The 14,562-nt window shown below is 43.3% G+C and overlaps 1 protein-coding gene across 2 annotated transcripts in view; it reads left to right on the forward strand.

Annotated features, from left to right (window-relative positions):
• Positions 1-14,562, forward strand: part of PTPRM (protein tyrosine phosphatase receptor type M) — an 823,739-nt gene that overhangs the window by 41,688 nt on the left and 767,489 nt on the right. The gene's annotated exons all lie outside the window — the stretch shown is intronic.

Below are 14,562 nucleotides of genomic sequence, written 5' to 3' on the forward strand. Positions count from 1 at the left end.
GTATCACCATTTTACTGTTGTGGAAACTGAGATCTGGAGCTTTGAGGATTGGAGGTAGATTCAGCACATGACTACAGAGATTCGTACTGCAGCCCTTTGATGTTAATGTTGCCTTCTTTGTTTACTGCATGTAAACAGAAAGCCTGTAGGTAAATTGTGGTCAGAACAGGTGACATGCTTAGGTAGGCTGAACTAGCTCCTCGTGTCCTTTTCCTGAGCCTAGACAACAGCCGAGCCCCTGGGACCAGAGTTCTTGGTTCAAATCCTGCCTCTGAGACTTGCTGTATGGCCTTGGGCAAAATGCATGAAACCACTTTGTGTCTCACCTTTAGATCTATTTATTAAATAATTGAACAGTTGAGTCTGATTCCAATAGACTCTTCCCAGCAAGTGAGGAGAGATTTCCCTTACATGTGCCAGCTTGATGTGGTAGAGGATGAGGGGAAGGGCCTTTATGATCAGCATGCGGCTGGTCAGTTTCAAGTTGCTGGCTGCCTGCTGAGGGCTGAGATGTCACTTTCCTAAAATAAGAGCCCTGCATGCCAGAGGTAAGCTGCTCATTCTTTGCTCTGCTTTCTTCCAAGCATACTTCATCTGAAAGTCCTGCCGGGGGCCATGTATCCCGAACATGATTTTCTTCTGCTCCACAGTCCTGATATCTAATCCTGACTGCTGGGGATGGAAGGGGTGTGGTGAGGAGAGAGCAGGTCTGTCCTGGGTTTGTGGCTCTTCTAGCCTGACCAGCTAGCTGCCCACGTGCTGGCCTTCTAGGGACACTGGACCTCCCTGCCCTAGGGAATCTCTCTCCCACCTGTTGCAGTAATGATTCAAATCTAAAGCCTTCCATTCCCGGGTTAGAGAAGAGGCTGGAGAGGCAAGAGCTCCCGGAAGAGGTGTAACTTTGATCATCAAAGAAATGTTCACTCCCCTTTTTTTTATGAGTAGCCTTATTTTTTGGAGATGCCAAGGTAGAAGTACCCTGAAGATATCAAGATGAAATTAGAAAAGGAGGCATGGCTAGCGTGGAGAGACAAAGAACATTTTTTCCAGATTTGAGTTTAATTTCAGGCTAGCACACTCTTTGACATCATGCCCATTGAAACTGGAGCTTGTCCAGAACAAAGAGGGTTGCTACTAATATATATATATATACATATATGTGTGTATTTTTATACATTATATACATTATATATATATTATATATATATATGTATTTTTTTTACATTCTATTTTTATGAAAAATTCTCTGTGTCCCAGGTGAAAGACAGTCCTGTTGCTTTGTGAGATTAATCTAAGAACTGCTAAATTGGTGATCTGATTATGCCTTGAAGCTCTTCCTGGGTCTCTGGAATCAACATTGGAGAGCTTTTGAGGTCTCTGAAATGGGGATGGGAAGGGCTTGGCTCTTTCAGTGTTGTGGAGACAAGGGATTTTGGTTTATGGTGGATTTTTTGACTTTTCATGGAACCCCTTGATCCCTGAGATAAAGGCACTGTATTTTTCTGTGTAGAAGTTGTTTCTGATTTTGGGTCCTGTTCTTGAACTGCGATGATTTGGGTATATACTGGAGCAGCCACAGCCAAAACACCCTCAGCTGTGCTGGGGAGGCAGGGCGCTGAGGCCGTGTTGTCTGCTGTCACACTGTGGACTGGACTTGTAGAAGAATTCCCTTGGGGGTGGGGTGGGGAGGACCTGAGAGAGAGCAGCCACTCCCAGTTAGAGCAGCTGTAAGAAGTAAAGGCGGACAGCAACTCCAAAACATCTGGGAAACTGCAAGCACTGACCAGCCCCTGTGTGTCCCTGAGCTCGGCTGACCAGAGAGGATGGAGACAGATATGATGGCCAGCGGAATGGATGCCCTTCATAATTCCTCTTTCCTTCCCCAGGGTGTGTTTGTGCTATTATTAAACGCTTACACATACTTGTCTGTTCCTTCCTAGTGTGTCCTTTTTAGCTAATGTCATTTAATGCTCGAAATAACTCTGTTGTCCTGAATGAGAGTTCTGCAGTGTCTCTGCCTAGCTCTTTCTTCTTCTGAGATTTTGGTCTTCTCAAAATTCGCTTTGAATTTTGCCCACACGTTCGCCTCTTGCATCACTGTAAATGACAGGAGGTTTCTGATGATGACAGTAGGTTCTGAGGCCACGTGTTGGCTGGGAAACAGGGGTCTCAGCATTCTACTCCAGCCACTGCCATCGTCCACCCGTTACCTTCAGAAACCATTTCCCCTTTCCGAGACTTAGAATTCCGTCCTGGCAAATGAGATCATAGAGGAGCAGGGCCTTCCAAAAATTGTCCCATCCCCACCTTTAGAACCTGGAAGCCCCACCTTCAAACAACCAAACGTGGGGCCTCAGTCTATAGAGTAAATACACATGGGATGCGGAGCATCTGGGAGGGGCCGGGGGCCGTCCATGGAACTTCCCCTCAGGTTCTTTTGTGCCCTCCCCAAACCCCCACATCACCCCCAAGTGAGGACAAACACAGTTTCTGACCTACAAGAATTAAAGGATCCCCACACCCTGTCAGCTCTTGGGTTTCTGATTTTTGTTCAGTCCTGGCCTCTAGCCTGAAGTTGGGGAGGTTATTTCCACGGAGGTGAAAAGGTAGTTCCAGCGGCTTTTGCATGACTGAAGCTGAACCAGGCTCACCAGACTGGGGGGAGCTTACCAGTGGTGTCGATGAGATAAGAGGCCCCTCCTTGTCCTTGGGTTGAGAGTTAGGACAATTTCACTTCCCCCGGGGCCACCCAGAACAGATGACTCCTGCTGCTGGGTGAGTACCAGCGGCTGGGAGAGGGTTGCTGTGAATGAAAACTATATGACAGGCATCACCGGAAGACGCATTAGACAGAGGGGCCTGGAGGACAATGGCAGACTGCTATGGGCATGGGAAACTGCTGGGTAAATGGTCATTTTAGGAAAGTTTTAATAAAGACTCTATGAACTAGGAAACTTCTTATACTAACCTTGACAATAGCACAAACTGACAAGAGCAGCTTGTTTGATGGAAATTGGTGGGTTTTGCACAGTAGTTCTAAATGGGATTCCCAAATTTGGAGCCCTGTGACAATTCTTAGTAAGAGCTTGACATACTTTTTTAATTGTTTTTTTTAAATCTTGATGACTTTAAAAGTGTATTTGATGATAAGTTATGTCAGTCATCTTCTCTTTTCCAATAATTCACAAAGAAATTTTTTTCAGAGAATTAAGTGTACTTTTAAGTCAGTGTTTCTCAAACCAGAGTTCCCGAGAAGCCTTTTAAACACAGTCTCTGGGTCCTCTGGGTCCTCGATCATTATGTTTCCTCAAAAGGCTTTAAAATGTTGCTCAAGTTTGAGAAACACTGACAGAGGGGGATGCCGAGGTGACTGAGACCATCGGTAGCTTGAATTTCTCATCTACTTGTATTAACATGTTTCTCTTTTCAGAAAGAAGAAAAACTAAAGTGAAGGGATGTGCATTGTGAGTATGTGCGTGCATGATGTGTGTGTGGTGTGTGATGGACTTATGTGTGTGTGTGCAGTTTGTGTAGCAGGTGGTGTTTGGGTGGTGTTTGGGTGTGTGTCTGGTCGCGTGTGTTTGGTGGTGTGTTTTGCTTGGAAAATCCTCATTGACTCCTTTAATCTAGATTCTGGATCCAACTGATGCTGGTTTCATTTTATATTTTCATGACACTTTCCACTCTTTCCTGACATTTCTGAATCCCTCTGGTTGGATGGGTCTTTCTGTTGCTCACAAATTCCCCTTGATTCCATCCACCTGGGGTCACATCACACTGCCTAGTGAAGGCGTTTACTCCTCCATCCATCTAAAGTGCAGCTGTGCACTAACGTTTAGACCAAGGCTTTGCTCTTCAGTGGATGTGCATGAAGCTCTAATGGAATCGTGAATTCAGGCAGGGCATCCCCCAAGGTTGCGGGGAGGAGCTTGACTGAAGGGCTTCTCACCCCTTCCCACCGCCTCTTCCATTTTGGCCTCAGGAGAGCTTTAACTTCCTTTAGCATGGTAGAGGCTGCCCCCATCAGCAACAAGCCTTCATGAGATGATACCTGATACTTAATGAGGTCTACAAAGTTGAATTTGCTCAGCTCCCACTAGAGGCTTCCCCTCAGTGTGCGCAGACCGCCTCCATCCGTACCCCTCCAGCATGCGCAGCCTGCTGCATCAAACAGCAAAATCACAAGGTGATGATGCACCCTTCTAGCGTGCACAGCCTGCCTCCATCCGCACCCCTCCAGCTTGCACAGCCTGCCACCCTTCTGACCCCTCCAGGGTGCACTGCCTTCTTCCCTCTGCACCTTTCCAGTGTGCACAGGCTGCCGCCCTCTCCACCTCTCCAGCGTGCACAGCCTGCCTCCCTCTGTACCCCTCCAGCATGCACAGCCTGCCTCCCTCTGTACCCCTCCAGCATGCACAGCCTGCCTCCTTCTGCACCCTTCCAGTGTGCACAACCTGCCTCCTTCTGCACCCCTCCAGCGTGCACAGCCCGCCTCCCTCTGTACCCCTTCAGCATGCACAGCCTGCCTCCTTCTGCACCCTTCCAGTGTGCACAGCCTGCCTCCTTCTGCACCCTTCCAGTGTGCACAGCCTGCCTCCAACTCTCCCACCACAAATCTTGCTCAGGGGAATGCGGCCAGGGCCATGAGAGGAATTGCCCTCCAACCTGGCTGAGGAAGTCAGCGTTCTGTCTGCGATTCTGCTTTTTTGCCAGTGGTTGGCTTTGGAACGTTTATGCACTGTAGGGGAGATATCAGCCATATAGCTGGCTTTACTTATGGCCTTAAAGGACAATTATGAAGCTGTTACACCTGGTTTCCTGTGATGACTCAGAAAACACATCGTACACCCAATAGTCCTATGGGCGTGCTGCAGAGAGCTGTAGAGTGTTCTTGAGTTCAAATACCTTACCTTATCCTTTTCTCTCCAAACTCCCCTACGCAATTTAACCCTGAATTGTGTATTGTCTTGGCTACTTTTGTTTCATGCAATGGTCATTCAATATAGACTGCCTGCAGTAGCTGCTGGCATAGCGACATCATCTCTTCAAATAGCTTGAAGAGACCCTGAGAGCTTGGACCATGTTGTTCACGCTTGGTTGAGTGCAATGCAACAAGTTGATGCCCTGTTTGATTACTCTTCTGGGGTCAGCAGATAGCTCTTGTCAGCTCCAATAGGTCTAACTCACAATTTATGTTTGCTTGAATCAGGTAGATAAATTGTGATATTGCTTAGGTGGAAAAGACCCATTTGAGAAGGAATATGAGTTTTCCTTGGTAACATTTATAGCTTTATTTGGGTTGCTAGACAGTTATTGGAAAATAAGAAGAAAACATGCACTTGATTTAGTGACAGACCTCTGGATTTGGCTTGTTTCGGCGATGGGGTTGGCAGATGGTCAATGTATCACAGTATAGGAAAAAACATTTTCCTTTACACTCCCCCAAATGGCTTAGGGTGAGAAGGAGAACTAGAGAACATGTGTTAAATGGAATTCAAATCGAACCTTCTCATTGTGCAAATGATTTAGGGATTATTCTGGAAATTTACACAAACTGTTAACTCAGCATCAGACAGCAAAAACACAAGGCAAAACTTGTGTTGCCATAGTAATAAAATACAAAATGTGCCTGTGGTATATGTAAGGCAACAGTTAGGGTGCGTCTGGCTTTAGAAACACAAAAAGATGCTAGAAATTTGATTGTTTGTGATCAAAGATTTTTAAGAAGCTGAGGAATTGAAGGAATATTAAAGAACTGGGGAATGCTTATGTTTGAGGGGATCAGAGCTTCTTATAAGCTTAGAAGTCAGGGACAAATGATAAATGATCATAAAAAAGAACAAACCTAGTATGTTATCATTGAAAGAATTTTCTTTAGAGAAAATTGGATCACTTCTGGTCAACTGATAATAGTTAACAGTCTAAATTCTATCAGCCCCAACCAAAGCATCTGGATGAATTTCCTTGCCCTTCCACTACCTCGTGTGAATTACTAGTTCTTTTTTTGTTAAAAGATTCTCAGCTGCTGTTGACAAACAGGTAATGAGTTTGACATGGGAATTGATATGCCAATACACCATCAGTCTTGAAAACACGTGCGTGTTTCCATCGTTTGGCTTCTGAAAGCACTGGCCTAGTTAAGAGAGTTGTTTTTTTCACTCCAGGGAACATATACATAAATTTCATTCCTACAACCCTCCTTAAAAGTTTAGTAAAACTTTAAGAGAGGTGAGGACTTTTTAATGTATACTCTCCAGGATGACACTGGCCTCATTTATCTTCCTTACAATATTATAATTGTATTAGCAAGTGGTTCTTTCTGTCTGTTTAAAAATTCTAAATTGGTGTTCCAAGAGGTTAAAATTCAGGATTTTAAGGAAAGCAATTTTCAAAATTTTTCTGCTGCTTAAACCTGATACTTTTTCAGTTTGGGGGAGATGGCATGAATGTTTCTAAAAAAATATTTTAGAAAGTCTTCATGTAAGTGTAATTGTTTTAAATTAAAATTTTAATGTAACAATAGAGAAAATTTGGGAACTGTCCAGGGAGAAAGCACCCATGATGTTACCACTCATGAAAGCACATGGTTTGTGGATTTCTTTTCTGGGTTTGGTTTGGCAGTATGGTTTGTTTCAGATGTTCAGCTCTTCCTGTGGGGAACAGGAAGTAGTTTGAAATGACTTGGTGTTCTCAGGACAGCTTTTATTCTTAAAGCCTCTTTCCTTTATTACATGAGCCTTCTAAAAGTGCAGTTTTTAAGGTGCTTCGCCCAGGGAACCCTTTGCTCAAGCAGCCTCTCATGCAGCCAGTGCCCTCTGGGGTACACCCCAGAATCTTCTGGAATAACTGTGTAACAGCCTGACACCAGCTGAGGTTAAGCAGGGTCTGTGGGGAAAACCAGAGAGGGCACGATCCTTTTCTAAAGTCAAATGTGGGATTCGATGAGACACCAAGACAAATGAAGAAAGGTTTTATGTGACCCAAAGTAGGAAACTTTTGGGCCAGCGCCCAAACTCATTTCCATATTTGTATCTTGGCACAGGTGAAGGCCCCGCTGTTTGTTACTGAGCGGCCGACTTCTTGATAGAGAAGGCGAGCAGAGGCCTTCACCTGGAATTTCCTGGGTGGACGCTTTCAGCAGGAGAGAGGGAGAGGAGCAGTACCATTTCCCTTTTGTCTTCAAGAGGTCCTGGATGCCCTTGAGGCGTCATTCCTGCTTTTCTTGGAAGGGAATTCATAAATCTCTACTTGGATTCTCATGGCCGGGATGCTGCGTGTGTTTTAAGTATCGCTAAAACTCCCTCCGGCAGGTACAGACAGACAGACCTGATCAACAAGCAGCCCAAAGCCTTAGGGATGAGGTGCTCATTTCCTTTTGGAGGCTGAGAACCTTTACCTGAGTTGCTTTACCACAGTTGTTTGGCTGCCGATTCTCAGAACGGTCTGTGTTGCTTTACAGAGTTTGGGGTCCATTCATCAGGTACCAGCCCTGGCCGAGGGTGGGGGGCCGGAGAGCTGGTCCAGCTCAACTCTGGCTCTTTGAGTCCTCTTTTTCCTTGCCTCCTATTCCAGGGTTAAATTCCTGGAGGAGCTCCTCTGGAGAGGCAGCAGCCAATTCGTGCTTGAGAGGGCAAGTTTGGCCCGACTTAGTTTCCCCTCTTGCTCCCCTTCCCGGTACAGCAGAGCGAGGGCTTTGGGGGGGAGAATTTATTGGTGGGAGGCCTGAGGAGATCTGTTCTGTCCTCACCACTTCCCCGGCCAAGTTGATCTTGATGTCTCGTATGTGCCTGGCCTGCTTTCCTGGCTGGTGCTCAGCATTGCGCTTTCTTAGTGTTTCCACATGTCGCTGGCTGGGCCAGGCTGGGTTACTTGACATGCTTTCAGCATCAGCACTGCTCTGATGGTAAGAAATGTAGAGGTTCTGTATTCATTGAAAGCAGACATGCATTAAAAATAATGTATTGAGTAGATGTCCTCAAAATACAACTCATAGTTGAGTATTCAGTTACTACAGAATATTTAGGCTTGCATACAGAAGCATGATATAGAATGTTTGAAAGGCATTTAACCTCAGTATCTGGGAAAGTGTAGTGATCTGTTCTTCCAAGTACAGAGTCTTCCTCTGAATGATGGGACAGATATTTCTATTTGTAGGTTGAATAATCAAAATTGTCCTTGACTTTCAAGGCCTTGCTTAAAAGTCACCTCCTCTCTGAAGCCTCCCCTGATTCTTTCTGACTAGAAGTGATATGATGATCTTGATATTTTCTGGTGTCTAGATTTTATGTCTGTTTTACATGGTATAACTTATAGTAATTCATCTAAATGGCTTTCTTCTCTACTAATCTATAAGGCACAACTTCCCTTTTCCCATGTTACTTCCCCGGAGCAAATATTAGATATTCAATTAGGATTTATTGAAATGAGTCAAAATATATCAGATAGTGTCTATCTCCTATTTTGGCAAAAACGTGTATTTCCAGAGTAAATTAGAAGTTACTCGTCTGAATGGAAAAACATATAAGCCTTAGTCACAAAATTTAATTTTAGAGAGGGTCTGCAGCAAGCGTCAACACCAGCATGGATGTGTATGTATATATGTGTATATATATTTAAATAAAAAATATAAACATTTATATTTATACTATGTATATTTTTCTTTTTAGCATAAGCCTTCTGTGAGAAGATAATAATCATTAACCATATGACTCATGGGTTAGTGTGATGGAATGTCTGGGAAGTGGCGAGTTCAGGAATGCTGTGTTATTGAATAAGTTGTGAACATTTCTGGTTTTGATTTGGGTTACCTACTCACTATCTGGAGCATCTGGACAGCTGCCCTGGGCTCTAGGTTCTGTGTGAATTGGCTCTGTGGATGGGGAATGCCAGAAGTAGCGGTTGGAATTATGAGCTTCAGGGACTGGGCTCAGGAGAAATAACTGGACTGCAGTCCCGGCCTCTAACCTTTCTCCCTTGAATTTGACTCGATGACAACTCTGTATTGGAAATATTATTCCACTGTTAATAAAATTGGGTTATCTTCACACGCAACTTGCTAAGAATGCAAACAGCCTGAAATAAAACAAAAAGCAACCAAAAAAAAAAAAAGAAAGCTGTTCCAGAAGCAACAGTTCAGCAGTGCACATTTCAGAGGCAGTTGAATTACACTCTTGGATAAAGAGAATGTTACACCTTTTGTTTCTTGCCTTGACATGGGTTACCCAGCCTATAGATATAAGGGTATCACAGACTAATAAAGTTTTCATTTCTTTCCCTCCTTCTCGCCGTTATTGCCACTTCGCTTATCCCAATTTATTGAATATTTATTTATCCTCCTATTTGAAGAAGACATTTTTAAAGCACATTGTTTTTTCTCACTTTAACTTAGATCTCTCAAAAGTTTAGAGCTTATGTTTAATGTGTTAGTAAAACAAGCTATATTAAGACTAGTAAATCTGGGAGCTGACACACAGATTTAGTGAACAAATTGACCAGGTATTTTTTGTGCTTGGGGATTTCATGTGTATTTTATTTTTTATTAAATTCTCTGGCTCTTATCCTTGGGACTCTTCCTTGGCCCCTTTCCAGGCACATGCCCTCCTGCCTGCATCCATTCACTCGTTCTCTGGAGTATAGCAGGTTGAATGCTTATAGTTGATAGCAGAGTTCTATCTGTTTTATCTGCGAGAAAAGACACATTTTCTGGCAGAAAGGTCGATTCTCAATGGCTAGGATAACATAGTGTAAATAATGACAATATTTCCCTTTAAGTTTGCAAGCACACTTACCTTCTTTGATACTCCGGTGTAGCCTAATGTTCAAATTCGTTTGCCAAACTGAAATGATTTAAGGAGAGAAGCATCCCTAAATGTGGTAAATGATCGGGGGACAAAACAGATTAGGATTGAAACTATCCCCTCAAATGATGAGGTGATCCTATCACATAGAAAGTCTCTGTAGTCAGAATGGTATTGAGAAAATCTCAAGATTTGTATGAGAGTGCTTCTCAATCTTTTGGCTGGGAATAATAAGAATCCACTTCATATTTTTACTGCCTGTATTGACAAAGCTGGAGAATTTCCATCCATATCAGAGTATTATTGTGTTGGTACACATCCTAAAGAAAATGCTGTAAGAAATAAAGGAAATTATGTCTTGGAGTGCTGACTTCCAGAATACCTGGAATTTGCTAAAGTAAAAGTGCTTTGAAGATGCTCTCTTTTCAAGCTGATGTGTGAATGTGTAAGTGACGTCTGCCTGCTATTGGTTGTCCTATAGGACGTGCACTAATCAAAGCCATCTATGAGACGCCATTGGTCAAAAGGAGAGAATGTACTTTTGGGAAAAGCAAGATCCCAGTGCCATTGAAAACACAGCAGCTCTTTATTTGAGGGGGATTTGCACAGGATAAGGTATTATTAAAATAGGCAATGCCTTGTCACATTCTGAAGCCCAAGATCTCAGCAGGTAAGAGCTGTTTTTTGAGTCCACACTAGAAATGACACTCAGTAGCCTTTCCACTAAATGACTGACCACAGGGTTAATTCTGCTTCTGTGGAAACCTGCTGGGAGTGGTGCTAAAGTTTCTAGGTAGTCTCTTCAGTATCTTGGAGGAGCTTAGTTAGCAAGTGTGGAAAATATGTTATCATAAAATGTAGGAACATGACTTGGGCTGTCTATCATTGGTGGTTCCCTTGATAATTTTGCCCCACTGTTTTCCATTTAAGTAGCTGGTAACTGGATGACTTGTCTGTGTGTGTGTGTGTTGGTGGGGGTGGGTCATGGCGGTGCTGATGGAAGTTCTGTAGACTGCAGAGCAGTTGCAAATAGTGGTTTAATACATTGGTGTTCCAAATAGTTCTCTACTGGAGATGACCTCCTATCTCTGGTTGATTTTCAGAAGTTTTACAAGTACATAAATTACTAAAGGTTAACAAATATTCTGAACCACAAATAATCCAAGGATAAGTCCCTAAACCGTTAGACCCTGTATCTTATCATCTTTCAAAACCGAATAATAAGAATTTCAGTTCTGTAACACTGTTCTTCATTCTTCCTTTGATAGTTTGGTGTGACCTCCTTTGATTTGAGTTCAAAACTAAATGCTTGGGGCCAATTAAAAAAAATCCCAGAACTGTTATTTTGGATCTTCCAAACTTGGAAATACCATCAGACTTCACTCTCTGACATTTCAAATGTATGCCCCACAAAGTACAGTTGTTGGCTAACAGCTCTGTAGCCCTTGTTAAGCTTTTTTCCTTTCTGCAAAAGCAATAGCTCTGAAATACAGAAGTGATTGCATTAAATCCTTGGCTGGCAGTTTTGTGTGGGATTGGGTATTGAAATGCAGCAAAGCAAATAATGAAGGCATATGTTTACCTATAATTCTTTTTACCTTGGGAGAAGGATTAAATAGGAACAGTTTGGTTGTTGTCAAATTCTTAACAGTTGCTTTCAAGCATGAAACAATCCCCTGGCTCTCGGAGGATTTACTTAGCAGTTTGAATAGAGAGGTCTTTACTGCTAATGGAACTGAGATGGCAGGTTTAAGCAATGGGGTACTTTAGCCACTTGAGAACATGTAACATCAAATAGCTGAAACTGTCCCAGTCACCATCGGTGTCTTAGAAAGTCGTGCAAAGATTGGTGAATAAATAATTCAGAGTTATACAGATGTCTGGATGCTTAGAGTGTTGAATACCTAGATGCTGGTTTCACAGAAGGTTTAGTTTCGCGAGAAGTTCTGGAGCGTCTCCTGGAACATAATCCCCAGGGTACATTTATAGACAATGACATTTTCTAAGAAAGAAAGAATTTTCACTTGGGATTGGCTGAGCTTTGTAGAAAAACATTTCACTGGGGACTCCAATGTTGGAAAAATGTTATTCATAAAAAAGAAGTTTTTATTTTCAGTAGAGAGGGTTGGCCATGCCGGTGCCTGTAGGTATGTGTGTTTACCGTATAGGAGAGGGAGGATCATGTAGGGTTTTAAGTAATGTTTGAGCTCTGTACTGATCAGCGGCTACATTTTAAGACAACACTTGTTGAAAACTGTAGGAAGGAAGCAGCCATATTTTATCTACTGGTAGCCCGTCGAAGCTACTCTTTCCAACTTCTAATTAGTGTGTTCCAGATCAAGTAGAGTGTTTCCCCCTTCTGTTCTCTAAGAAGCAGGTAGGAGAGCAGGTGTTGGAGAACTGTTTGATTCACAGGACCTCACTAGGAATATTCACAGATGTTCTGATCCCAGGGTGAGGATGATATGGGGAAAAGCCCCCAGCAGACCTGCAGTGGGCGTGTCCTGTGAGCAAGGAGTGATGTTCTCGTTGACATTTTGTGCTTGCTACTGCAGCATTACCCAGCCTGTCCAGACTGATATAAACCATAAGCAGGTAGATTCTTCTCGAGGACAAGACATAGAGCAGCTTTCCCGGGGGAGGGTTTGGCCTTTCTCTTAGTCTCTTTTTCTTTCTCTTCCCCAGGTCTCCTCCAATTACATTCTTTCTCTTTTTCCCTCCACTGGCTAACTCTATTTTTAATGCTTTGGATGGTTACTTAGGGGTGGGTGGGTGTATTGAACACCATTTTCTGTTAACCCCAATGTAGGAAGCAACTCGTCCTCCTCACATGTTTGACCCTGAGGGGTGGGGCCCTGGCACCCCCTTATCTGCTCAGGAAGAACCCCGTGTTCTGAGGTTGGCAGCCAGGGGCTCTGAGATCGCCAGGCGCTGAGCTGCCTGTGCTTTCATGGAACCGGAGCTCTCGGGGGAATCCCTTTCCTTGGGCACAGCTCAGGTTTTTATAAAGTTGGCTTTTCTCCAGTGTTCTTCACTCTTCCCTGCACCTCTCCGCGGTTGGTGATGTGATATGCATTTTATAGAGGAGAAGTTGAAGCTCCAAGGAGGAAATCACAGACTCAGGCCATCTGTGTGGCCGTTACTTGGCTGAACCAGCTTCAGGCTGAGATCCTTTGATTCCCAAATGCACATTCCTGGTACTATGTTGCCCTGTTTCTGCTCACATGGCTTTTGAGTATAATTAGATAGACACAGTGGAAAGAGATAGAAATATCTGAAACAGAAAGGCCAATTCAAATAGCTAATAATAATAATGAAATAATGATAGCATCTTAAATTTGTATGGTACTTATTATATGCAGTGCTCTTCTAAGTGCTGTAAGTTTATGAATGCATTTTGTCTTTATAGCATTGTATGGCAGGTATACAGACGAGCCAGTAGAGGCTCAGAGAGGTTAAGAAATGTGCCCAAGGTCACACAGCTAATAATTGGTAAACTGGGATTTGAACACGTTTCTGTGTGGGGTGTGGGAGAAAGTTTGATAGTAGATGGTGGTGATGGTAGCATAATATTGTGAATTTAGTTATTCCCTGTGAATCGTGTACTTGAAAGTGTTTAAAATGGGGTAATTTGTGTTGTATGTGGCTACAATCAGACTGGGTGGGTAGCTATTTGAGACTTTATTCAATGAAGACGAGAAGAACATTTTCAAACTCAGTTCTGATAAATGATGGATGCATGGCTTCCCTTTCTGCGCTATCTGGTTCTGTTTTGGGTTTGAGAGCCCTAACATCTGCACTCAGTCTAGACGTGATTGCTTTGTATCTCATCGTAGGGAATCAGGCCTTGCCTGGTTGCTAGGAGAGGAATTGATACAGGGTGATGTGGGGCTCCCTAGCTTATTGGTTTGTCCCTTGGAAGGCAGTTGTTGACGCAGCTGTCTTCCCCAGGAAGAAGGAAACTGGGGGAAGGGGATCCGAGTGAAATACTTGGTTCCCTGTCTGGGATTCATGAATTGTCAAGAAGTGCTGTCCCGCGAACCCCTTGGATGTTTCATCCCCGGGCTGCAGGGTGGCTGCAGGGAAGTGGGGTGGCCATGGAGCAGTCCCAAGGCAGGCTGGCACCAGACTCACAGGGAGGGAGGTGGTCAGTGATGGAGAACCAGGTCGAGGGCATCACTGTCCCTGGGCGCTTCCATGGCTGGAGTAGGAGAGGGAACCTCGCTGGAGTAGGGAGCAAGGCAGTGAGGGTTAGGGAAAGTTCGACTTCATTTTTAACCTGACAGAGTAGAGAGTTAAATGCTTGGTTGGATAAGGCCTGGCTTTGCGTGTGTCTTTGTGGAACGAGAGAGAACAAAAACTGAGGTTGTTAAAAGTTATCCGAGTTCTCATCTGAACCCATAATCCCTCCAAACTTTTTTCCAGGCATAGGGAGGAAAAATCATTTTCTACAGTTTTCCATTTCTGATTTTTCTGTGATTCTGGGCACTCGCATGTGTAAATTATTTATGATGCCATTTTTATTTTTAAATCCTCAGTATATGATATTTGCTTTTTGAAATGTTATTTGACTTTTTGGAAATTCTCATTCCTGATTTTTTTTTTTTGCAGCGGTACTTTACATTTACTTATACAAATTATTTTGCTGTTAGTTTGCATCTTATTTTTATTTGAAAAAAGTGGGTATTTGGTCTTTGCCAAAACCATCTTTTATTTTTTAATTTTTCCGGTTATGAGCAATGTATTATCATTTTAGAAAGAAAAC

This window comes from Tamandua tetradactyla, chromosome 18, assembly GCF_023851605.1.
Source record: "Tamandua tetradactyla isolate mTamTet1 chromosome 18, mTamTet1.pri, whole genome shotgun sequence".
NCBI lineage: Eukaryota > Metazoa > Chordata > Mammalia > Pilosa > Myrmecophagidae > Tamandua > Tamandua tetradactyla.